Here is a 27,836-nt window from a genome sequence, read left to right as displayed (position 1 = left end):
TGGCCACGGTTTGTAATATTTTGCTTACTTTTATTTAACACACAATTTTAAAGTCATTAAAAAAAAATCTCAAAACACAGCCTCAATCAAAAACCCAGTATAAGATACGGAGCAACAGTTCGATCCACATTGTAAGATAAGGCCTTCTCTCCCACCTGCAGCTAATGCTAAAGTTTGGGGAGAGAGTGTTGTGGGCTCTTCCTTGTTTTCTCGAAGCTTCAGTGATTTTGGAGCTAGCTTGTAGGAAAGGAGAAAACTGCAAGAGAAGGGACAGGGCTTTTTGTAAACTGCTGATGGCTTTCTGCTTTTGGGGACTTGCAATGTTTAAAGTTGATTTCTCTCACTGGTGCTTTTTGGGCTTATTAGGTGCTTTCCTGCTCCACCCCTTTAGTTCCAAGTCAGCCCTGTTTTTCTGGTTGTACACTTCTCCAATATTCTGGTTGTTAGAGTCTTCTGGTTCCAGTTTTGCTGGACAGTGGTTTCTTCACTCAATTTTTTCACTAACAGGTTTTAGAAATGTAGAACCTTCAACTTTCTTAGGCTTGAGAAAGACATTTGTTTTCTTTTTCTCTTTTATTATCTTTATTATTATCATTATTATTTATAAATTTATCATATGAAGAACTGTTTTATACACATTTGGGGGTATAATGTCTATAGTATTGGAACATCAGAGGGAAATGAGATAATCTCGTTTTTGCAAGCTTACATATATGTGTATAATTATGTGTGCATATTATGTGTGTATTTAAAGTGAAAGGGAAAAGGGATAAAAAGGAAGGAAGGCATGACTGTTTAGTTATTTTCTGATGATATTCTTAAATATTATAATACATTTTAAGTTTAAAAACATCTTTTTCCCACATTAAATTTCAAATAATAATGATTTTTAAAAGAAAAAAATGAAATTATGCTAAATGGATCTCGTAGACATGAAATAGGGTCATATATCATTCATATATTGTCTTATTCTCCTGTCTTAGATGTGTTTATTGAAGACATTTACCATATGAATTAAGTATACTCATCAGCCATTTCTCTGGAACATTTTAATCAAATAAGGAACATACCCTTCAGCAATATAACAAGGCTATTTTCAGCACTAAAGTGTTTTTCTTTCCTCCCCCTTTCTATATAAATTTAATTATTTAAATGAAAGTAATTCAGTTTCTAAAAGTTTGTCTTATTGTCATAAACCCCATGCTCATTGGGCTAGAATGCATGATTGATTATCCATGAAGATAATGTCTAGCTGAATAAGGAAAAGATATTAATCATGTCTGTGAACAAAAACAACTTGTTACTTTAGAAAGCAAAAAGAAAGGGTGTAATGCTAATTATATGTAGGATGTTTATGTAATTTTGAGATGTAACTTAAATAAATTATCTTTGTTAATAAGTCCAGTTAAAACCACTACTTGGTTGAAGCCATTTGTGATTATAATTAGTACATTTTATAGTTCTTGAGAGATTCATGATAAGATTCTATTTTCTCTTGACTTCACATAAAATCAAATATGACCTCTATCTTCTTCCCCTTTGTATATAAAAATAGTCATAGATTCAAAAGAATTTGAAAAGAATAGCACAGAGTAGTCTTGAGTACGCCTCAGCCAGTTTCCCCAATGGTGATAGCTTGCTTAACTTTAAGTACAAAATCAAATCCAGCAGATTGCCAGTAGTACACAGGTCTTATTCAGATTTCATCTATTTTACAAGCACTCATATGTTTGTTTATGTATGTGTGTGTATAGTTCTACTCGTGTATGAATTTATATAACTATCGCCAAAATCAAGATATAGAAGTGTTCTATCACCAAAACATCCATTATGCTATCCTTTATAAGCATGCAATGCTTCCCCCCTTCCAAATCCACTAAAGTTATACATCCTAGACTTTAATAAGTTATTACGAGTAATAAAAACCTAGAGCAAGTGCTTAAAAAAGCTATAGAAAGAGACAGTAAAAAACACTATGAATAAATAAAAATGGAATTCTAAAAATAAGTAACCCATAGAAAGACAGGAAAAAGGAAACAAAAATGAAAAAAAAAAAAAAAACAACAGTCAGAAAATAAAAAAGAAAATGGCAGACTTAAGCCATCACATAAATAATTACATCAAATGTAAATAATCTAAATACATCACCTAGAAGAAAGTGATTGCTGAAATGGATAAAAGACAAAAAAAAAAAAAAAAACCCCACAAAAAACGATTAACCAATTACATGGGTAATGAGGAATGGGAGAGGTACTATCAAAGGCAGAAGAAAGTTTTCTGGGATGATAGGTATATTTACTGTTTTGATTGTGATGATGGTTTCATGGGTGTATACACATGTTAAAACTTATCAAACTATATACTTTATATATGTGCACTTTATTGTATTTCAGTTATATCTCAATAAAACTGTTAAATTATGGAATATTGCCACATCTTTCTGACCTTGACCTATGTCTCTTTAACATATTTATCAGTGTATTTTTAATGAAGACATAGCAATATTGTTTAGGAAAACAGATAATATAAAAATGGAGGTATAGCTTACATATGAAATTTTCAAAATTGAAAACAAAACACATGGCACTGTATCTCTATTTTCAATCCTAATATATTCCTCTGAAATTTCTTTTATTCTAATCCCAGTGATAATCATTATACCTTCCTTTCATACCATACGTCGTCTACAGTTTCCCTCTCTCCTCGGTCTTGGCAGATGATTTTCCCTTTTTTTATTTGAAAAAATATAAAACACCAAAAATGAACTTATCTTCCTCCTACCTGCAATCAGTCAATCAATAAATAAAATTTTACCATGCTTGCACCCATCTATTTCTTTTGTCCTATTTTGTTACAATGGAGGAAGCCAAGCACCATTCAATACCTCCATGTGTGCTGTAGATTCCGTCCACTCTTTCACCATCTCAAGGATTTCAACACATCAAATGATCTTCTTGCTTTTAGTCTTTGGAAATCTTTACTGTTAAATATATCATTGTTGTTAGCATGACAATATGCCCTAGACAACCCCATTAAAAAATACTAAAGTAAGTCCTCCACCTCATATACAGATATTACTACATCTGTTTTTTCCCCTTCAGAGCCACAAAAGAGTTACTACATTTTTTTGTCTCCTTTTACTCAACACCCATTTAATCTTCATCTAACCAATGTTGCTTTTACTTCCCACTCTGCATCTTATTTACTGGTATCAAGCTACTGTCTTTACTGTTGATAAATTCAATAGACATATTTCTGTCTTTTCTTTTCAGATCTTTCACCTATTTTCACCATTCCTTCTGAAACACAGTAAAGTTTTTTATGTTATCTCTTAGTTTTGCTCTCACTTCATGGTTGCTTTATTTTGTTTTCTTTTCTGGATCATCTTCCTCTGTCTATGTTCATAATTTTGGAATTCCTTAAAGCTTATTTCTTTTTCCTCTTCTCCTCTTTCCATATACTCATTCCCTAGGACATGTCATTGGTTCATTGAAATTTATCTTCCATTTAATTGCTGATTACTTCCTAACATAAATTCCTTGCCTAGATCATTCATTAGATAGCACCACTGTCTATTATCTAGCTCTCTGTGTGACATCACTACTTGAATATATTAATCACAGTAAAATCTAAAATGAAACTCTTGAGTTCCTCCACTTTTTAGGGATGTGTTTTCTACCCTTAATTTTACCCCGTAATAAGTGACATCACACTATTTGGTATAATCGCTGATTCCTTTCCTCCCTACCATCCCCCACATATAATCAACTTGTGAATTCAAGTCCTGTTGAATTAATCTCAAAAATATATTTCAAATACCTATATTCCCTTTCATTCCCGTTGTCATCATCATACTGTATTTATTCAATATATATCTCTTACTGCATACCCCAAAATTTAGTGGCTTAAAACAGTAATAATTTATTAAATCTCACAATAGCGTGGATCAGGAATTCAGGCAGCACTCACTCAGCTGGCCAATCCTTCTGCTCTACATTGAATGGAATGTGGTTGCTCAATGGCATATGGTTGGTGGCTGATCTCGTCTGCCTACCTCAAGATGGCTTTGTTCACAGCCTTGGTGCCTTAGTGGGGAAAGGGCTGGCCTCAGCTGGCCCATTCTTCCTCTTCATGTAACGTCAGGACTTCTTCACTAGCAAGCTATTTTGCCTTGGCTCCTCAGGGCTCCAAGAGTGTTCAAAGAGATCAGAAGGAGAAGGTAATCTTTTAAAGCTAGAGTGTGGAAACTGGCAGATTCAATTCCAGCATAATTTATTTTTCAAGGAAGTCTGAGTCCCCCAAATTTAAGACAAGGAAACATAAATTCCACCTCTTGATATGAAAAGTGGCAGTGAATTTGTGGACATTTTTATTCTGCCACAATCTCACAGGTAGCTTACTGTCATGTTTTATATTTTAAATTAAATGTTACCTCCTCCTAAGCCTTCCCTAATCATCGTATTGAAATTGGGTGTCTTACCTTCTATATTTCTCTCAGAATATTGCTTGTTTATGAACATTTGTGATTTATTTTTGAAATGTATTTCTTTACAATTTTTTTTCTTTTTCTCTGCTTCATCTAATATGAAGCAATTAATAAAAAGACAGAGTATTCATCTATTTGTCCCTGTCTCTCTAGTGCCTAACATAGTACTGGTAATATATCAGGTATTCAATAGATATTTAATAAATAACTTATTTATTTATTATTTTATTGAAGTATCGTTGATTCACAATGTTGTGTTAGTTTCTGGTGTAGAGCAAAATGATTCAGTTATATGTATTTTCTTTTTTCATATTCTTTTTCATTATAGGTTATTACAAGATATTGAATATATTTCCCTGTGCTATACAATAGGACCCTGTTTATGTATTTTGTACATAGTAGTATGTATATGCTAATTCCAAACTCCTAATTTATCCCTCCCCATCACCTTTCTTCTTTGGTAACCATAAGTTTTTTTTTCTATGTCTGTGAGTTTATTTCTGTTTTGTAAATAAGTGCATATGTATCCTATTTTAGATTCCACGTATAAGTGATATCATATGATATTTGTCTTTCTCTGTCTGACTTCACCTAGTATGATAATCTCTAGGTCCATCCATGTTGCTGCAAATGGCATTATTTCATTCTTTTTAATACTGAGTAGTATTTCATTGTATGTATATGTGTGTGTATGTATGTGTATATATATATATATATATATATGCCATATATCCTTTATTCATTCATCTGGTGAAGGACATTTAGGTTGCTTCCATGTCTTGGCTATTGTAAATAGTACTGCTGTGAACATTGGGGTGCATGCATCTTTTTGAATTATAGTTTTCTCCAGAGATATGCCCAGGAGTGGGATTGTGGGATCATATGGCAACTCTATTTTTAGTTTTTTACGGAAAATCCATATTGTTTTTTGTAGTGGCTGCACCAGTTTACATTCCCACCAGTATTGTAGGAAAGTTCCCTTTTCTCCACAACCTCTTCAGCATTTATTGTTTGTGGACTTTTTAATGATGGCCATTCTGACCAGTGCGAGGTGACACCTCATTGTAGCTTTGATTTGCATTTCTTTGATAGTTAGCGATGTTGAGCATCTTTTCATGTGCCTATTGGCACATATTCATTTATATGTCTTCTTTGGAGAAATATGTATTTAGGTCCTCTGCCAATATCTTGATTGGGTTGTTTGGTTTTTTTGTTATTGAGTTGTATGAGCTGTTTGTTTATTTTGGAAATTAAGGCCTTATCATTCGCATCATTTGCAAATATTTTCTCCCATACCATAGGTTGTCATTTCATTTTTTATTTATGGTTTCCTTTGCTGTGCAAAAGCTTATAATTTTGATTAGGTCCCATTTGTTTGTTTTTGCTTTTATTTCTATTGCTTTGGGAGACTGACCTAAGAAAACATTGGTACAATTTATGTTGGAGAATATTTTGCCTATGTTCTCTTCTAGGAGACTTAACGCTGTTCTGTCTTTTATTTACGTCTTTAAGCCATTTTAAGTTTATTTTTTGTGTATGATGTGGGGATGTGTTCTAAATTCATCGATTTACATGGGGCTGTCCAGCTTTCCCAACACCACTGCTGAAGAGACTGTCTTTTCTCCATTGTATATTCTTGCCTCCTTTGTCCAAGATAAATTGACCAAAGGTGTGTTGGCTTATTTCTGGGCTCTTATTCTGTTCCATTGATCCATATGTCTGTTTTTGTGCCAATACCATACATTTTAATAACTGTAACTTTGTAGTATTATCTGAAGTGTGGGAGGGTTATACCTCCAGCTTCGTTCTTTTTCCTCAGTATTGCTTGGGCAATTCTGGGTCTTTTGTGATTCCATATAAATTTTAGGATTGTTTGTTCTAGTTCTGTGAAAAATGTCATGGGTAATTTGATAAGGATTGCATTAAAATCTGTAGATTGCTTTGGGTAGTATGGCCATTTTAACAATATAAATTCTTCCAATCCAGGAGCATGGGATATCTTTCCATTTCTTTGAATCATCTTCAGTTTCCTTTATCAATGTTTTATAATTGTCAGCATGTGAGTCTTTCACCTCCTTGGTCAGGTTTATTCCTAAGTATTTTAATTTTTTTGACGTGATTTTAAAAGAGAATTTTTTTTTTTTTTACATTCCCTTTCTGATATTTCATTGTTAGGGTAAAGAAACACAACTGATTTCTGTATGTTAATCTTGTATCCTGCTACCTTGCTGAATTCATTTATTAGTTCTAGTAGATTTGTGTGGAATCTTTAGGGTTTTCTGTATATAGTATCATGTCATGTGCATATAATGACAATTTTAACTCTTCCCTTCCAATTTGGACACGTTCTATTTCTTTTTCTTGTCTGATTGCAAGGCTAGGACTTCCAATACTATGTTGAATAGAAGTGGTGAGAGTGAGCATCCTTGTCTTGTTCCAGATTTTAGTGGGAAGGCTTTCAGGTTTTCACCATTGAGTATTATGTTAGCTGTGGGTTTGTCATAAATAGCTTTTATTATTTTGAGATATGTTCTGTCTATACCCACTTTGGTAAGAGTTTTTTTTTTTTATCAGGAGTGGATGTTGAATTTTATTTAATGCTTTTTCTGCATCTATTTAGATGATCATGTGGTTTTTGTCCTTTCTTTTCTTGATGTGGTGTATCACATTGATTGATTTGTGTATGTTGAACCATCCTTGTGACCCTGGGATGAATCCAGCTTGATCATGGTGTATGATCTTTTTTATGTGTTGTTGGATTTGGTTTGCTAATATTTTGTTGAGAGTATTTGAATCTATATTGGCATGTAATTTTCTTTTTGAGTGGTGTCTTTATCTGGTTTCTGTATCAGAGTGATGGTGGCTTCATTGAATGACTTTGGGAGTGTTCCCACCTGTTCGATCATTTGGAAAAGTTTGAGAAGGATTGGTATAAATTCTTCTTTGTATATTTGGTAGAATTCCCCAGTGAAGCCATCCAGTCCTGGACTTTTGTTTGCAGGTCGTTTTTGTTTTTTTATACATTCTGTTTGACATCTGGTGATAGGTCTGTTCAAATTATGTTTCCTCCTGGTTCAGTTTTGGTGGAATGTATGTTTCTAGAAACTTGTCCACTTCCTCTAGGATGTCCAATTTGTTGGCTTATAATTGTTCGTAGTTACGGATTTTTTTTTTTCTTTTTTACATTTCTGCAGTATCTGTTGTTTTTCTCCTCTTTTATTTACTTTTTCTGTTTATTTGGGTCCTTACTCTTTTCTTCTCGGTGATCCTGGCCAGAGGTTTATTGATTTTGCTTACCCTTTCAAAAAACCAGCTCTTGGTTTTATTGATTTTTTTCTATTTTTTAAATCTCTATATTATTTATTTCACCTTTGGTCTTTATTACTTCGTTCCTTCTGCTGACTTCAGGTTTGTTTGTTCTTCTTTTTCTAATTCTTTTAGGTAGTGGGTTAGGTTGTTTATTTGTGATTTTTCTTTCTTTTTTTTTTTTGAGGAAGGCCTGTATTGCTATGAAGTTCTGTCTTAGGACTGCTTTTGTTGCAGCCCACAGATTTTGTATGGTTGTGTTTTTATTGTCAGTTGTCTCAAGGTATTTTTTAATTTCCTCTTTGATTGTATTGTTGACTCATTGGTTTTTTAGTAGCATGTTGTTTAGTCTCTGTGCAGTCTTTTTTTTTTTTCTTGTCTCTCTTTTTGTGGTTGACTTCTAGTTTTATGCCACTGTGGTCAGAAAAGATGCTTGAAATAATTTCTGTTCTCTTAAATTTCTTGAGGTTTGTTTTGTGTCCTAGCATGTGGTCTATCCTAGAGAATGTTCCATATGCACTTGAAAAGAATGTATATTCTTGATTTTTTGGATGCAATGTCTTGAAAATATCAATTAAGTCTAATTGTTCTATTGTGTTATTTAAGATCTCTGTTGCCATATTTATTTTCTGTCTAGAAGATCTGTCCATTATTGTCAGAGAGGTGTTAAAAGTCTCTTGCTATTATTGTATGCCCATCAGTTTCTCCCTCTATGTCTGTTAGTATTTGTTTTGTTTTACCTTGGGTGCATATATGTTAACAAGTGTAACATCCTCTTCTTGTATTGATTTTTTTATTATTATATAGTGGTCTCCTTTTTCTTTATTTATGGCCTTTGTGGTTTTTTTACATTTATTTATTTATTTTTATTTATTTGGCTGTGTCAGGTCATAGTTGCGGCACATGGGATCATCGCGGCATGTGGGATCTTGCATTGTGGCTCACAAGCTCTTCGTTGCGGATTACGGGCTTCTCTAGTTGCAGCGCACGGGCTTCTCTCTAGTTGTGGTGTGCGAGCTCCACAGCACTCGAGCTCAGTAGTTGTGGCATGCAGGCTCCAGAATGCATGGGCTCAGTAGTTGCAGCTCACGGGCTCCCTAGTTGTGGCACATGGTCTATAGTGTGAGTGGGCTCAGTAGTTACAGTGCATGGGCTTAGTTGCCCCGCGGAATGTAGGACCTTAGTTTCCTGACCAGGGATTGAACCTGCGTTCCCTGCATTGGAAGGTGGATTCTTAACCACCGGACAACCAGGGAAGTCCCTATGGCCATTGTTTTAAAGTCTATTTTGTTTGCTATAAGTCTTGCTACCCCTACTTTCTTGTCATTTCCATTTGCATGAAATATCTTTTTCCATCCCCTAACTTTCGATCTATGTGGGTCCTTTACCCTAAAGTGGGTCTTTTGTAGGGAATATATTAGTTTTTAAGTATGTTAATCTATTACTCTATCTACTTGCTTTAGACTGATAGTCATATAGACTGAAACACATTCTAAAAAAAAAAAAAAACATATTTTCTTACACCCCTCCCCCACATTTTATGATTTTGATATCCTCTTTTATATCTTCATATTTATCCTTTTGCTGTTGATTGTAGATCTATCTCCTATAGATTCTTGCTTCTTTTCTATTTAGAGAAGACCTTTCAATATTTCTTTCAGGATTGGTTTAGTATTGCTCCATTCTTTTAGTTTTTTCTTGTCTGAGAAATTCTTTCTCTCTCCTCCTTTTCTAAGTGATAATCTTGCTTTGTAGAGTATCCTACGTTTTAGGTTTTTCACTTTCAGGACTTTGAATATACCTTGCTACTCCCTTCTGGCCTTCAACATTTCTGTAGAGAAATCAGCTGATAGCCTTATGGGCGTTCCTTTGTAACTAACTCTTTGATTTTTTTCTTGGTGCCTTTAGAATCCTCTCTTTATCTTTAACTTTTACCATTTTAATTATAATATGTCTTGGTGAAGGTCTGTTTGGGTTCATCTTGTTTGGGACCCTATCTGTTAACTGTACCTGGATATCTATTTACTTCTTTAGGTTTGGGAAGTTTTCAGCCATAATTTCTTCAAATACATTTTCAATCCTCTTTTCTCTTTCTTCTTCTTCTGGGATCTCTGTTATGCTTAGGTTGCCTCGATTTATATGATCCCATAGGTCTCTCATACTCCTTTCTTTCTTTTTTTAATTTGTGTTTTCATTTGTCTGCTGTTTTAATTGGGTGATTTTCATTATTCTATCTTCCACATCACTTATTCCTTCTTCTGCATTCTTTAACTTGTTATTTATTGCTTTTAGCTTGACTTTCATCTCAGCAAATTAGTTTTCTAATTTTAAGTGGCTCTTCTTTATATTTTCTTGTTCCTTGTTACGGTGATCTACATTTCTATTGATAGCCTTTCGTACTTCCTTCAGTATTTTTATTACCTCCTTTTTGATCTCGGATTCTGGTAGACAGGAGAGGTCTGTTTCATTGTTCTTTCAGGGGAGTTTTCTTGTTCTTTAATTGGAGGCGGTTCCTCTGCTTCTTCATTTTACTTAAATTTCTCTGACTCTATGAATTTAGGAAAACCAGTTATCTACTGTGATCTTGAAGGGCTCTTTTTATGTGGGAACATCCCTGTGTAGCCTGCATGGATCTAATATTTTTGGTGTGAGGGTTATTCTTAGTATAGTAAATAACTTTTTTAGTAATACATGAAATTTATATTTTTTATTAAAATGTTTTTCATAAATGCAGATTAGTACATCTTTGAGAACAACTCCTGTGAAAAACTTTAGAATACAGTTTGTCATAAGTTCAGTGTAAGTCACTATGACTATTAAGGCGTTAGGGAGGGAGTGTCACAAAACAAGTGAACAACAAGATACATTAAAATAAACAGTTAAGTAGAAAAGTGATGTTCCAAACATGCTGATCAGTTCACATTTGTATGTCCAGCTCTGAGAGTCATGTTTTTAGAGAGATAGAGAATAATGTGAGGATATGGAGTCAAGTGAAAATGTGACACATGAAACACTTGAGGGAATGTGGAATGTTTAGCTTGTGAAAGCCTGAGGGACAAATATAATTGATATCTTCAAATGTTGAGCAGCTATCACATGTAAGATATTTTTCTCTCCATTTTCCTCAGAAGTCTGATTAATAACATGTCATTTGATACTTAAAATGATACTTAAGCAACCCAGAATGATAACTCTAATTGGAATAAAAAAAGATTGAAAATGTTTCTGCAGTATTTCTTTAGGCTTCTATTGTTGCTTCTTCCTCTCACACCTGGGACTAGATTTAACGCTTTCTTGTCTCCTTTGGTGTAATAATTACATTCACTTTTGGTCATAAAAAGTCAGTCAGTTAAATACTTTTTCTTTGTCATATTATTCATTTACTTATTAAGGTATTAACTATGTTTTAAGCATCTGTACTGTGTAAAATCTAAGAACAGCTGTGAGGAAATCAGAGGAGACCCTGTTGAAATAGTTTCTTCTTGTCAGAGAATGTGCCAGGGTGCTAGGTCAATATGAATGAAAATAAAATTCAGCAAATTAATTAAAAATCAGTATAAATGGTTAGGGTGGCAAAACTACTCTGCATGATAGTATAATGGTGGGTACTTGTCATTATACACTTGTCCAAACCCATACAGTGTATAACACCAAAAGTGAACCCCACTGTAAACTATGGAGTTTGGGTGGCTGTGATGTGTCAATGTAGGTTCATCAATTTTAACAAATGTACCATTGTGGTGGGGATGTGGATAATGGAGGAAACTGTGCATGTGTGGGAAAAGGGGGTTTATGGGAAATCTCTACATACCTTTCAGTTTTGCTGTGAACTTAAAACTGCTCTAAAAAAATGTCTTTAAAAATCAGTATAATAAGTTATAAGTTCTCTAAATGGCTCATTTCCCAATATACTGAATTTACATACTGACCCAAAATTTATCTCTATAAACTATTTTTAAAATTTGTTACAGTACATATTGATGTTCAAGAGTTTTGACAGATTTTGAACATTTTCACAAAATTTTGCCTGGCAATTTATTATTATTTTAAGCATTTGTTATTTACAATAGTATCTATACATTTTTAAGAATTCTTAAATTGATTTCTTTAAATTATTTTTCTGGTTCATGGTCTTTTTGGTATTTTTTAAATGTTTCCACAAATTATCAGAAAGAAAATTAATATCTGTAACCAAACAATGTATTGTGTGGCTAGGCAACTTGAATCCAAACTCATGTATGTATGTATGTATATATTTATATTGAAGTATAATTGATTTACAATGTTGGGTTAATTACTGCTGTACAGCAAAGTGATTCAGTTATACATACATACGTTCTTTTTATATTTTTTCCATTATGGTTTATCATAGGGTATTCAACATCGTTCTCTGTGCCATATAGTAGGACCTTTACTTATCCATTTTATATATAAAAGCTTACATCTGCTAACCCCAACCTCCCACTCCATCCTTCCCCCAACCCCCTCCTCCTTGGCAACCACCAGTCTGTTCTCTATGTAAATGATTATTTTTCTGTTTTTTATAGATAGGTTCATTTGTGTCCTATTTTAGATTCCACATATATGTGATATCATGTGGTATTTGTCTTTTTCTTTCTGACTTACTTCACTTAGTATGATAATCTCTACTTGCATCCATGTTGCTGCAAATGGCATTATTTCATTCTTTTTTACGGCTAAGTAATACAAACTCATTTATTAATTTACCTATTTTTTTCTAAAGGCAAAATTTAGCACAAATAATAAAGTAATAAAATCCTCCCCTTTTCTCTGCAGAATTAATTTAATTCTTTCCAGAGCTTATTCCTAATTTAGCATGGGGAAATGTCTTTTTAACTTTGAAATTACCTCTTGTAAAGTCTTAGTGTTTGTGAGTGTCAGAGGTTAGAGGTAAGAAAGTGAGTTTAATCTTTTAGTCACTAGCATATTTATAAGTTGTGACAATACTTGGGGGTAATTAAATTAAAAAAAAAATGAATCCTGGCTCAAAATTAACCTCTAACAGTGTTAGATTTTGTTCAGAAAATAAATCCAAACCATTAAACATTTTTCTGAAGTTTAAGTGTATACTTTTGAAAGAATCTGAGTACTTCATGGTTAAATGAGAGCAAATTTGTTGGCTAGCACTGTACTCTGAAATGTAGTGTCACTGCTGTCTTCATGTAAGAATGTTTAAGACATCTAGCTCCTCATGTTGCAGCCTCTCCTACCAGAAATTGGAGAGCACATTTGCACAGATGCAGTTTATATAGCACTAGTTTGGTGTTCTTTGAGAAATTTTTAAGAGAATACAATTTGTTCACAATGATAGAACTAATAAATAAGTGCATTGTATAGCATGTGTAATAAAATCTGAACTGTATAAAAATATAAAGAATATATAGAGTGAAATGGAAACTGATTTCACAGCCCATGTTTTCTTAACTAAAAAACAGGGGAAGACCTGTAGCCACTGTAAGGCAACGTTCTTATGATCCAATTTTATTTTATTTTATTTTATTTGAGTTCATGAGTTTTACATATCACCTCATCCTGTGCTGTGTGAGTTCTAATTTTTCATACTTCTTGGTCTTATTACTAAGTCTGAGAAAGTTCATAATCTTGGCTTGTGTACTTGGTCAAATCCCAGCCTTTATATAAACAATCCACCATCAATGAATTTCCAGAAAAACCTTTGCTTCTCTCCAATGATCATAGATTAGTTGAATATCAGAAAAATAACATAATCAAAAATAAACTGATTACATTCTTTGATACTAAATAATGTCAGCTTTTTCAACTTAAGCACTTTATTCATTAGTTTGATGAAGTGTCTGAGTCTCCTGACTCCCTTCCTCCACATTCAGTGGGTGTGGAAATGGGAAGGTGTGGTATGCCACCCAGCTTTCCCTCACCCACTAAAGTGGATTGTTTTAAAGTATACACAGACATTATAAAAGTTTACCCTTAAAAAAACATGCTTCTCTAAGAAATACTTTTGAAAAAATTACTTACATAAAATTACATAACATAAAATTACATAACCTGAATCCATTATTATACCTAAAAAAGGAAAATATTTCCTAATATCATCTAATATCCCTTCATGATTATGTCTCCATTTGTCTCATAAATGTCTTTTTTGATAATTGGTTCTTTCATATCAACATCAAAAAGAACTTCCTCTTTTATTTACTTTGTATATCTCCTGGTCTCTTTTAAACTGTAAAATCTCTTCATTTTTTGTCTTGCATTTTATTTCTTATTTATTTTGCCTTAAATAATTTTCTACATTTTGGGTTTAATTATCTGTATCACTATGATATCATTTAACATAATTCTGTATTCCCTATATTTTACATAAATTGATTAGATCAAAGGGTTTGATTAGACTCAATTTTAGTTTTTTTTTTTTTGTCAAGAATGTCTTATGAGGTTCAGAGTATATGGTCAACTCTCATTTTTCGATCTCTCTGCTATAAAATTCTTCATCATTTTTTAATTTAATGTTTTAGCAGCCTTTTAACATCATTGGCAAGACCCATTACTTCATTAAGGTATGCAAAATTGTGTTGTTTCAATGTTACCATTTTTTTCTGGATATATTAGGTGTGATTCTTACATAAAAAAATTTACTCATCAACTATTTGATTACCCTTAAATACATTGGTACACGAAAGGAAGGGTAAATGCTTGATTCTTTTCTGTTATGTATTTATAAGTTTCCAGAACAATGACTTAATGCCCTAGCAACCTCGAGAGGAGTGATGAATGAACTTTTTAAAATTATTATGAACTCATGGATTTTTAACATGTTTGAAGGGTTCATTGCATTCATTATAGTTCTTGATGTTTAAATCAAACTGTCTTCAACTGGTAGAAACACTTTACTTGACACCCATGACCTTCCAACAGGACTCAGGTAGTTTCTTTGTGCTGCTTTTTGGTATGACAAATAGTTCCAGGCTTACATTGTATAGTTCTTTATCACAGAGCAGAATCTACTATTTTTGCAAGAGGTCTTGGCTTACTTTACTATGTAGTGCTATTTAGATACCACAATCTTGGTTCGTTATATCTGGTTTGGCCAGTTCGGCCATTGCTTCTAGGCCTTTTCAGCTTAACAGCCAGAAAATACATATTTTAAGAGAAAATAAACACCCCAAGAGTTTATATTCTGGTTGCAATTAAAATTTAAAAATATGAAGTTTTTACTAAAATTCTTTATCTTTAAATTTTTTTATCTTTGTTCTCAAAATTGTATTTTCCAAAGATATTAATACAGTTACTTATTTTCTACTTATCATCTATGTATCTATCTAATATATCTGTCTACATGCAAATCTTCAAAGTAATAATGCCAATATTTTTACTGTGAACATGGTCACTAAATACTGTTTGAGATTTCTTTTCAGTTCTTTTTAATTCTGATATATCCCAGTAAGGATGACCTTAAGATTACTGTGTTATAAGGTCATTAAAAAAAATATTGCATGGTTAAGCCATCAAATTGATATATAGTTTAGTTTAGTTTTATTTTGCTTTCCACTTAAAGGGGTTATTTTATTAATTTATATTTAATGTTTTAATTATGCAAAATAGTTAGAAGGCTCTAAATTCCAATCTGTAAAACAAGATATATTCGAGAAGTATACATTCAATTTCTTCCTCCTTATGTCTCTCTTCTTCCACTCTGTATGTCATAATTTTCATTAGTTTTTTGTTTCTACTTACATTTTTTAAATATAAGCATCTGTTGTGTGTATATATATATGTATAGATGCATATATATCTAACTTCTTTTATATATATCTTTTACCCCATTCATAAATAAAAGGTAGTATAGTGATCACTTTGTTTTGCAAAAAAGATGAAAAGATTTTTAGAGATTAATCTATAATCATGTATAAAAATTTTCCTCATTCTTTTTAGAGATATATAGTACTCCCTTCCATGGATGTATCATAGTTTGTTCAACAAGTCCCTTATAAATGGACATTTTGATTACTTCCGGTTTTTTTTGTTTTGACAAATAGGACAACAGTAAATCACCTTGTGCATATGACGTTTTAGTATTTCTAGGATATCTTTGGAAGAGATTCCTAAAGAAGGGATTTCTGTATAAAGAGACAAATCAGTAACTATATTTTTAGATATTACCAAATAACTTTTTATATATGTTGTGCAACTGTGTATTTCTACCAGCAGTATAGGAGTGTATGTTCCTCTGTAACATCATCAAGAGAATGTATCACTAACATTTTAATATTGTACTTTTCTTAAAGGGAACATTCATTTTCATTATATCTAGAGTTGAAAAAAGAATCCTCCCATTAGACAAAACACATATCAGGGCACTTTTCCTGGAACAACTTTAAATAAGCCTGTTGAATTTAGGTGTTCAATAGGTATAGGACTTTTGACAATAATACTTAATTTTGAAAGGGGCTTATCTAATTACTTTTCAGAAGGTCTTAAAATTTAAAGGAAATTTTTAGGAATGGAGGCATCTACATGACAGCCTTGATCTAGCATGAAGTCCATATCCGTTACTATACTCTAAGGTCGTTGGGTATTTTAGGTTAACTACCTAGTTACATCTGTTTGAAGAGATAATCAGGGAATGGCTTTTTCCAATGAGTGAGCATGTACAAGAGGCCTGCAGAATTGTCATATTGTTTTTTAGAATATTATCTTTGGACACTACTGGTGCCCTCATCACTGTAAGGTACACATGTTATGCTTTACTCATCTCTATCACGACCTGTTCCCTAGGAAGCATCACAGAACAAAAAGTCACTGGAGAGTTAAAGAGTGTAGATGAGGGCAGTTCACCACCACAATGCACCTGTCAGAAGTCCTGCTGGCTCACATATAACTGAACATAAGACTGATTGGCTCTGTGCCCAGAGAAACCAGTGTATCCTGAAGGGTGCCATATTGACAGTTATGGATATGCAAAATTGTTCACACATTCAAGGTTAAGAGCAACTTATTTTGAGCTCATATCTTTATGCAATTCATTCGATGGCATATGGGGTCATTTTGGAGCCTAGTCTCTAGAGGCAAGAACTGCTGCTGCAACTCACTTGTTCTAAATTATGGTTGCTGTTCAAATAGTTTAAAAATAATCCTTCGTGGTTTTTGACCAGCCTTTTAAATGATTACTCAGGGAAAATTGAGAAATAATGTAAATTAAAATCTAAGTAATAAAGTATAAATGTATTGATCAAAGCTTTGGTTTGACAATGATGGATGATTTCTGCTGAAAACAAAGTGTCTATTTGATAATGATGTGTCATCAAATAGCATAATAGCATGAGACTGAATAATTAAAATTGTCCTCCTGTAAATCTTGTAAGGGGGTTCCCAACAAAGTAATTAGCTATTTTCTGGACTTCTTGTTAAAGATAAACTACCATATGTACTATGGTGTTTTGTAATTTTTTACAGTCACTCTAGGCAGAATCTTTATTCTGTATCTTTATGATACAGTCTTATGTCTTATTCATTTGAGGATCACATAATCAGTTCCTTTTTTTGGTAACAGAACGTAATTTCCTTGTATATTATCTTTTGTCTTAGAAACTTCTTGCGCTTTGAGACATTGTCAGAGTAGATTTATTGAGTGCATAAATTCTTTTTTGAAAGGAAAAAAGAGATATTATTAGAAATATTTAGGTCGTATTATGTCAGTAAAATCATATTTATTCTATGTCTGTACAAGCAAATGTATTTTCAACCATTTCTCAGATAACATAGGGGGAAATATTTCTTGAATTAATTGTTGGAATTATGCCTAACTTTTCCATATCGGTTGTCAACTTAGGTAATATTATGTTAATAATAACATTATGGGATAAATGAGTTTGAATGAAATTTTTAAATGTCTTAATTTTCTTCTTCAATATCTTGTCATTATTGAAGGGTGTTTTGTTCTTTTTCTATGAGCAACAATAATATCTAAGATGACTCATATTCTTTTGATTTATGTCGCTTCTTATAATAAGACCTTAACCCATAAATTTCCTTCAGTTCATTTGAGTTTTTATGAATTTTTATTAGGTAAAACTCTATTCCTACTTCTGTTTATCTATGGATTCCCTAAATTTGCCTTACCATCATCTCGATATGTCGAATTTACGCTCTTTGTTCATTTGCTACTTGTTGTGAAGCTGCTACCTTCTATTGATTTCAGACGAATCCTTGATTATTCACTAAATCTTGTGGAACACCTACCTCTGGTAAACACTTAGAAAAAGTATGTGCAAACTCCAAAATGAAGATACTTTCAAATAACCAACAAAATACAAAAAGAGCATTATTGTGAGTATATATCAAAATATCTAAGTATTTCTATTTTTATTCTTCTTAAGCTGGTAGAACCATATTTAACCAAACTTATTTTAATTTTAGCTTGAGCATAGGTATTCAGTTTAGGAGAATTAATCTGCTTGTTTCTATTCGAACATCAATTGTTTCTCACTACCTAAAATTTGACTGATTTTTCTTTTCTTTATTTGATTCTTGTTGTCCTTTAAAAATGCATTTCTCTAAACCAAACTTCTCAGTTTGGTTAAAATGAGGTAATCCATCTCATTTTTTTTCATTTTACTTTTTGTCAACATTTAGATACTTTTAAGCCAACTTTAGTAATTTTGCATTGCTTTTAAGAGTTTAAAAATTTTCTTTCATAAATGAGGTGTGTATCTTGAACCCAATTACATATTTCTGCTTTTTACTTCACATGTTTTTAACTAACTATAAATGGGTCAAACATACTAATTTACTACACTAATTTATAAAGTATTGTTGACAGAGTGAGAAGCTCTATTTAAAATGTATCTCAGGTAAAATATTGAGATGAGGTATGTAAAATATTCATATGAGGGCGTTCATACATTATCTTTAATTTTTTGAACTAAAAATATATATATATATGACACTATTTTTTTTAAGTCAGTTAATGTGATAAATTGAAGGACTGCCCCAAACTGTTCACCCCTACATGAATCCACATACTTATCATTGCCTTAATTGTAGGTTGTTTTATTTCCTCACTCTTTGACTTTTCACTTTAGCCAGTTGCATGAGCCAGAAATGACATTATGGTGGTGTGAAGCCTAGGGCTAAAGAGGCCTCATGTGTTTCTTCTTTTTCTCTTGTGTCTTTCCCATTGACCTGAAAACAACATACTCTGGCTAGCCTATTGGCACAAGGTAGACCCACATTATGATGAATGAGCACGTGACCTTGATTTTCCCTTGTCCTACCATGTACCACATCATACAGAAGTCACCAGACTAATAGAATATTGGATTGGACTTAAGGCATTCTAAAGCATCAGCTTGGGCCTGAAACCCTGAAGGATTTCAAGACTTTTTGAGCCAATGGCTATCATATGGCGCTGTGTTGCTTTAGATAGAATACATGTCTCTGAACCAGGGGGTGGTAGAAGTACCCCCTTGGGGAATTTCTGCTTCCTATTTTCACACTTGCAGTCTCTGTTGGACTAGAGGTCCAGGTTTCTGTGGAGGAGTAATTCTAATAATGGACAGAAGAAAGATTCCACTGAAACAAAAGCTAAGGCTGCCACTTGATCATTTGAGTTCTTCATTCCAGTAGACCAGTAGACAGAGAAAGGGACCACTAAAATGTTCAGACTCATTAATACTGATCATCATGAGATGGTACTTCTTACTACAGGATGAGATCAGAGAAATACTATGTCTAGGACTTGAAATGTACTCTGAATCCATTTATTGTTTCCATGATCATAACCATGATTAGACAATTGCACCAACCATGCCTAGAAACGACATGATAGTCAGAGGTTCAGATCCCTTTGGGAACATAGATTTGGGTTACTTCACATGGTAAGAAATATAGATCAGCAGATATTCCTATCAAGAATGAAGAGCATCAAAATATTTGACAGAGGAGAAAAGTGATGAATATTAATTATTTCCTCAGCGTTAACTACTACACCTAGCTTGACACACCAACTCTCTTGTTGTCTTTTCTTCAGATATTGTTGTGACTGCTGACTACCGTCAAGAAACATTCACAGTTTCTATGGTTATAAAGTGGTATAGATCTGAGCTGTGAATGGGTCAACAACAGACACAACCAATGTCCCATCCCCTCGCTTTTCCCATTGCTGTGCATGTAGCCCAGACCTCCGAGTGCCAGAACTTGGATCTGTATGTCTGAAGGCTCTCTGCCCCCTCAGATCTGCTCTCCCTGTGAACACTGCACAACAGAAGTGTCAGCAATGTAAAGTCCCTTCCAGAAGGGCCGTCAGTCAAGGATGGACAGCACAAAAACACCCCAGATCTTTTGCCTCTAAGTGGCATTACAATGAGGCATGTATACTACACTGGCTTCCAAACTGCACCAGTAGGAATAAACTCAGATTTCCTACAGTAGTAACTTACTTGAAAATATGCCTTTATGTGGCAGCCTTCCATCTTTTCTGACTCCTGCTTCCCTATTTTGTTTCCTGGGATCATCTACCAAATAAAACCCCTTGTACTCAAAACCTCACACTTGTTAGGATGGCTGTTATTTAAAAAAAAAAAAAAGTGTTGGCAAAGATGTGAAGTAAAGGTAATCCTTGTACACTGTTGGTTGGAATGTAAATTGATGCAAGAACTAAACAGTATGGTGACTCCTCAAAAAATTAAAAGTAATACTATCATATAATCTAGCAGTTCCATTTATGGTATAAATCCAAAGAAAATAAAATTAGGATCTCAAAGAGTTATCTGCACTCCCATGTTCATCGCAGCATTATTCACAATAGCCAAAGACATGGATGTAACCTAAATCTCCATTGACCAATAAATGGGTAAAAAAATTATGGTATATACAATTAAATATTATTCAACCTTAAAAAAAAAAAAGATGGAAATTCTGCCATTTGCAACAACATAGATGAGTCTGGAGGACATTATGCTATGTGAATAAGCCAGACACAGAAGGGCAAATACTGCATGATACCACTTGTATGAGAAATCTAAAATATTCAAATTCATAGAAGCAGAAAGTGGAATGGTGGTTTCCAGGGACTGGAGGGAGAGGGAAATAAGGAGGTATTAGAAAAATGGTACATAGTTTCAGTTGCCCAAGATAACTAGGTCCTAGAAATCTACTGTACAGCATAGTGTCTGCAGTTAATATGGTATTGTATACTTAAAACACTGTTAGGAAGGTGAATCTTATGTTAAGTGTTTTTATGAGAAAACTAATAATAAATAGACAAGGCAGGAGGAAACTTTTGGAGGTAATGGATATGTTTATGGCATACATTGTGGTGATGGCTTCATGGGTGTACACTTATCTCCAAACTCATCAATTGTAGACATTAAGTACCACAGCTTATCATATGTCAATCATACATCATAAAATGGTTTAAAAAAGAAACTTTACTCTTAAAAATACTCTCCAGTTTAAAACAAAGTAAGACAAAGGAAAAACCTGTGTTACTTTGTACATCATTTTAACATAGATGTGTGTGTATAATTTCATACTATGTTCCTTCAAAAACTGTAAAATAGATACCCTAATATTTACTGGACAGATAAAGAAACTAACTCTATGTTACAAACTTAACTACATCATGCAGTGTGATAAGAGCTATATTTAGAAATAAGTTTCTCTGATTCTTGCTATAGATTCTGTCAATTGTGTTTTTCCTCTTTGTCAATTCATCTGCTAATAAAAAAGCTCAGTGCTCACCCAAGAACATTCACTTTGAACTCTTGAGAGATAATGTGTGCCATATGTATCATAAACATTTCCAATCATACCAAAGCTGTTCTGAGTAGAGAAGAAATTTCACTTGTATTATTTGAGAACGAAATCATTTCTGTGTTTAACAGAGGTATAGGTTGAGATTTACCTTAGTACATGAAGGAATAAAGTTATTACGATACTCAAATTAGTATCTTGAACAGAGACTCCAACGGGGAAAACAATCAAGAAAAATAATAATTATGTCTTATATTTACAAAGAACATTGTATACTAGTAGGTATTTCCACTCAGTATCTCGAGACTCACAGTAACTCTTTATGGCCATCTTTTATAATAAGGAATTCAGACTCTGAACTGTTTAAGTGGATTGTTCACTATTAAATGCATTAAGTTCTAAGGTCAAAACTACTAATTAAGTTATAATTAAAACAACACTATGTGTAAATAAAGCATGAATTAGAGGTGACCTTATGCCTTCATATTGAACTCCCACCTCTCCACCTACTCTTTTCCTCTATTAGAAAGTCTCTTGAAAAAGATCAAATAGCTTAGCATAGAAAAATTAAAAAAGCTTGTTTGGGGTATTGAATTAACACTAATACTACTCCCATTTATATTGCAAACACTTCTCTACATGGGAGTAGATATAGGAAAGTAAAAATTATCCTGTATTCTCATAATCAGTTTCCAAAAGAGAATGAAAGGGGAATCTCATGCCAGCTGCTATGAGTGAAACATATCTACAAAAGGAAAAATTAGTAAATTTCAACTCAGTAGAATGCAACAGTTCTACTGTTTACTAGTAATTGACCACTTATCCTAATAACCATACAATGAACTATTATTAATTTTTAACTGTTTTCTGATTGAATTCATCATATTGACTGACATTTAGCATCACTTTCTGAAAAGCCAATGCAACTTATGTAAATGATTAATAAAAATATTTTAGCAACAAGCAATTTAATTTTTAAAATCACAAGTGATAATTAGGTAACTGAATTACATAACTAAAATAAACTAAGTACAGTATCAAATTTAAAGCAGGAAAAGAATCAGTATATATGGCATTAGAAATTATAGATAATTCTGTCTGTTATGCATTTTTTGTCTCTGAAATAATCTTCAATATCCATGAATTATCTATTAAAATTATAAAATAAATTGCAATAAAAATAAACATTTTAATCCAGTATTTTATCAAATGAATTCCATTTGTTTCAATTATGAAATTTTAAAAAAATCCTTTTTTTAAAAGCTGGGACTATTAGAATATTTAATTTACTCTTTATTCATACTTGAACCAATACTTGTATCAGTTATTAACTAATTTAATTACAAGATAACTATTAACTTCAGAAAATAGATCACTTACCTCTTCCGTAACTTTAGCTTTGAAATTCAACAAGAAAATGTTGCATTATTCAACTTTTCTAATTAACAGAAGGAAAATTGTATAAATAATTTAACAATTTGTGGATTTGCAATAATTTTCCATTTAAGAGATTTTTTATATATGTATATTTTAAATTAAAATGCCATTTGCAACTGTTTTTTTCTTTTAATAAATGACATTATCCTTCTTACACATGTGCACAACTAAATAGCATATTTGTGCAGTTCAGTAGGTAACATTGTGCCTCCACAATGTTCCTGACTATATTTCTATATCCTAACATATTTATACCCATAACAATGAATTTTCTAGACTTGAAACTGCAATCATTAGGCCTTCTCTTTGATGCAGCTTTTCTAATAATGGGTTAAAAAAATTAAGTTAGAGAATAGTAGCTAGAAATAGTGTTTGAGTGAAATACTATGTATCTGTTGAGTGTAGTTGCCATAAACTCCATTTTGTTTTTATAAAAAATAGACTTCCACATCAGAATTAAGTTTAAATTTTATCCTTGCTCCTTGCTCAGTAGCAGTTTGGAGCTAGCTCCTTAAAACTCTTTTAGCCTCACTCTTCTTTTGGAAGGTAAACAATCGTAACATCTAATTCATAGGTTTTTTTTTTAATAATTAAACAAAATAAATTGTGAAAACACCTTCACAGTGTTGAGCTGAAGAAAATGTTTATTCTGCATCTTATTTCATAGGGTTTAAAGAGATATTAATAATTGATTTGACTTTTACATATTTCATTTATTTCTCTCTCTTTAAACTTACCTAAAAAGAGAAAATTTAGACATTTTGAAGATGGATATGGTAAATAAGGTATATCGAACAAATATTATATCAGAACTACAGAAAATCTTTTGAAACAGAACAAATCATAGGAAGTTCTAACGGAAGTTGGAGAGGTTAAAATACGAAAATGGCTTATTTAATTTGTAGATTTTTGAATGAGTAATAAAATATTTCTAAAGTTTGAAGTTGGCATCACAGAAATAATTATGCCTTTTGTCTCTTAGAGTCAAAATACAGCCTAGGAAACAGATCAGTTTAAAACTTCAGTATTCTAACTAAAATCCACAGAAGAAATTACTCTCACTGATCAGTACAAAGATACATTTGGTTTCTCCTGAATGACTTAAATTTTTTCACCTGATCAACACCATGACTAACCCAAAATCTAGAAAGAGACAGGGACCTATAGGAAGAAAGAAGACCCTAGCATTTGTTCGCCTAGGACAGAAGCTACAGACCACAATGTAAACTAGTAAAAAGAATAAACTAGACTGTCTTTTCTCCATTGTATATTTTTGCCTCTTTGGTTGAAGATTAATTGACCAAATGTGTGTGAGTTTATTTCTGGGCTGTCTATTCTGTTCCAGTGGTCCATATGTCTTTGTGCCAATACCATGCTGGTTTGATTACTGTAGCTTTGAAGTATTGTCTGAAGTCTGGGAGGGTTATGACTCCTGCTTTGTCCTTTTTCCTCAGGATTCCTTGGGCAGTTCTGGGTCTTTTGTGATTCCATATAAACATTTGGATTGTTTGTTGTAGTTCTGTGAAAAATGTCATGGGTAATTTGATAAAGATCATATTAAATCTGTAGATTGCTTTGGGTAGTAAGGCCATTTTAACAATATTAATTCTTCCAATCCAAGAGTATGTTGGGTATCTTTCCATTTCTTTGAATCATCTTCAGTTTTCTTTATCAGTGTTTTGTAGTTCTCAGCATATAAGCCTTTCACCTCCTTCGTCAGATTTATTCCTAAGTATTTTAATTTTTTGATGCTATTTTAAAAGGGATTTTATTTTTTTACTTTCCCTTTATGATATTTCATTGTTAGCGTAAAAAATGCAATTGATTTCTGTATGTTAATCTTGTATCCTTCTGCCTTGCTGAATTTGTTCATCAGTTCTAGTAGTTTTTGTGTGGAGTCTTACAATGGAGAAAAGACAGTCTCTTCAGCAAGTAGCGTTGGGAAAGCTGGACAGCTGCATGTAAATCAGTGAAGTTAGAACCCTCACACAACACACAAAAATATACTCAAGATAGCTTAAAGACTTAAACATAAGACGTGACACCATAAAACTCCTGAAAGAGAACAGAGGCAAAACATTCTCTGACATAAATTGTACAAATGTTTTCTTAGGTCAGTCTCCCAAGACAATAGAAATTAAAGCAAAAATAAACAAATGGGACCTAATCAAACTTATAAGCTTTTTGCACAGCAAACGAAACCATAAAAAAAAAAAAAATGAAAAGACAAGCTACAGACTGGGAGAAAATATTTGCAAATGATGTGAACAACAAGGGCTTAATTTCCAAAATATACAAACAGCTCATACAACTCAATAACAAAAATACAAACAACCTAATCAAGGTATGGGCAGAAGACCTAGATACACCTTTCTCCAAAAAAGACATACAGATGAACATGTGCCAATAAGCACATGAAAAGATGCTCAACATTGCTAGTTACTAGATAAATGGAAATCAAAACTACAGTGAGGTATCACCTCACACCAGTCAGAATGGCCATCATTAAAAAGTTTATGAATAACAAATGCTAGAGAGGGAGTGCAGAAAAGGGAACCTTCCCACACTGTTGGTGGGAATGTAAACAGGTACAGCTACTATGGAAAACATTATGGAAGTTCTTTAAAAAACTAAAAATGGAGTTGCCATACGATCCAGCAATCCCACTTCCAGACATATATCTGGGGAAAACTCTAATTCGAAAAGATACATGCAGCCCAATGTTCATAGCAGAACTATTTACAATAGACAAGACATGGAAACAACCTAAATGTCCATGGACAGATGAATGGGTAAAGAAGCTGGTGTATATATGCACAATGGAATACTACTCAGCTGCAAAAAAGAATGAAATAATGCCATTTGCAGCAACATGGATGGACCTAGGGATGATCATACTAAGTGAAGTAAGTCAGACTAAGACAAATGCCATATGATATCACTTTTATGTGGAATCTAAAATATGACACAAATGAACTTATTTACAAAACACAGACTCACAACAAAGAAAACAAACTTATGGTTACCAAAGGGGAAAAGGGGTGGGGGAGAGATAAATTAGGAGTTTGGAACTAACAAACTACTATATATAAAATAGATAAACAACAAGGTCCTACTGTATAGCATAGGGAAATATAGTTAGTATCCTCTAATAAGCCATAATGTAAAAGAATATAAAAAATAATATATATGTATAACTGAATCATTTTGCTGTATACCAGAAACTAACATAACATTGTAAATCAACTATACTTCAATAAAACAAACAAACAAAAAGCCAACACTCCCTAGAAAAGGAAAAAAAATATCAAAAAAGGAGAATAAACCAGATATTTTTAGTGAATTGATTAAATTTGACTGTGACCTGGTGTGAGAGTGTAGCTGTTAAGGATTGTAAATGTACTAAGAAGTTAAGATCCTCCTGCAAGCTTTTTCTCCAGGAACCTCCATCAGGAGTCCCCAGGGAAAATCAGGAAGAATTCTGATAAATCTCAGTTATGGGTCTAGCTGGGTGAGAAGAACAGTGGTCACTGCTAAAAAACACCCAGACTTATATTCTCCATAATGTTTACATATGTGTCTGTTCCTGGTATATATTGATTGATTTTGTCCTTATTTGGGGGACGGTTTTCCTACTTTTTTTGGCTAGCCTTGGAACATTTGATTCAATGCCAGGAACTGAGAATGTTACCTTGTTGCATGCTGGATATTTTTGTACTTGTATAAATATTCTTGTGCTTTCTTTCTGGAGCATATTGAAGTTACTTGGTAAAAGCTTGATCCTTTCATGTCTTACTTTTAAGATTTAGTGGGCAAGTCCAGAGCAGTGCTCAATCTTGGATTAGCTATTTTCCACTGTTGAGGCAAGGTGGTCTGTAATCTCTGCACGTTTCCCCTTGAATCCTGGGGTTTCCTGATTTTATTGGTGGAATAGGAACTATTACCAGTGTTGTGTATGTGTCCCAGGCACTGTTGCCTCCAATCTTTTATGTGGTTCTTCCCTTGGCTTCCTTTTGCTGTTTCCAAATAGCCTTGTTCAGCTGAATACTCTTGGGCAACCTCTGCAGATCCTTATGGTCCTCTCTGTGTACAAGTCTCTCCTCTATCATTTTTGTCCTGCAAACTCCAGTCTTCTTGTTCCCTCCCAACTCTCAGCTCCATCTCAACTCAAGAAGTTGGTCACTTTTCTTTGGTTTGTCTTCCCTGTGCAACAGACTTGAACTCTCTCAAGGCAATAAACTTGGCTACTTGTAGGGATTACCTCATTTGTTTCCCATTTCTCAGGGATCATTATCCTTTGTTGTCTGATTTCCAGGATCTTGCAAAGCATAGTTTCATTATTTTGTTCATTTTATTTTGTTGTTATTTTCAGGTGGGAGGGTCAGTCCAGATCCTGTTAATCCATCTTGGTCAGAAGCAGATAGCTCCATCATTATTATTATTATTCTCTTGGAATGAAATAATCTTCAGAGGAACCAGTACATAAAATAGCAGAATTTGAGAAGCTTATACATGAAAAGATATAGAGATATTTACACATAAAATGGTTAACCCAGTATACTTACGACAATCCAGATCGGTAACATAAGGCACAAATTAAAATGTAGAAGAATGAAAGAACAATACCAAAAAAATTATGCAGAGCCTAGGCTATTCTGAGGCAGCTTTGACCAGACAGAGCCCTCTCTATACTTTATAGTCCCAAGACTTGTGACATAAAATAAATAGGGGCACAAACGGTGCAGTGAGGTACTGCTATGGTTCGGTTTTTTCTTTTTGTACTCATCTTGACTATCTTGTAACCTCCTCACCTAGACAAGCTTATGCTTTTTCCATTTCTCCCACGTAAGTAAAG

The 27,836-nt window shown here is 33.1% G+C and overlaps 1 long non-coding RNA gene across 1 annotated transcript; it reads left to right on the top strand.

Annotated features, from left to right (window-relative positions):
• Positions 1 to 218: 218 nt before the first annotated feature.
• On the top strand, positions 219 to 26,255 carry LOC309627686. Its single transcript, XR_014243912.1, has 2 exons — positions 219 to 11,922; positions 20,741 to 26,255. It is a non-coding gene; the product is annotated as an uncharacterized lncRNA (long non-coding RNA).
• Positions 26,256 to 27,836: the final 1,581 nt, after the last annotated feature.

The sequence above is a fragment of the Balaenoptera borealis genome (genome assembly GCF_965194805.1).
Source record: "Balaenoptera borealis genome assembly, chromosome: 4".
In the NCBI taxonomy this organism is placed as follows: Eukaryota; Metazoa; Chordata; class Mammalia; order Artiodactyla; family Balaenopteridae; genus Balaenoptera; species Balaenoptera borealis.
Note: the sequence above shows the minus strand (reverse complement) of the source record. Positions and strands in the feature narration are given on the sequence as shown.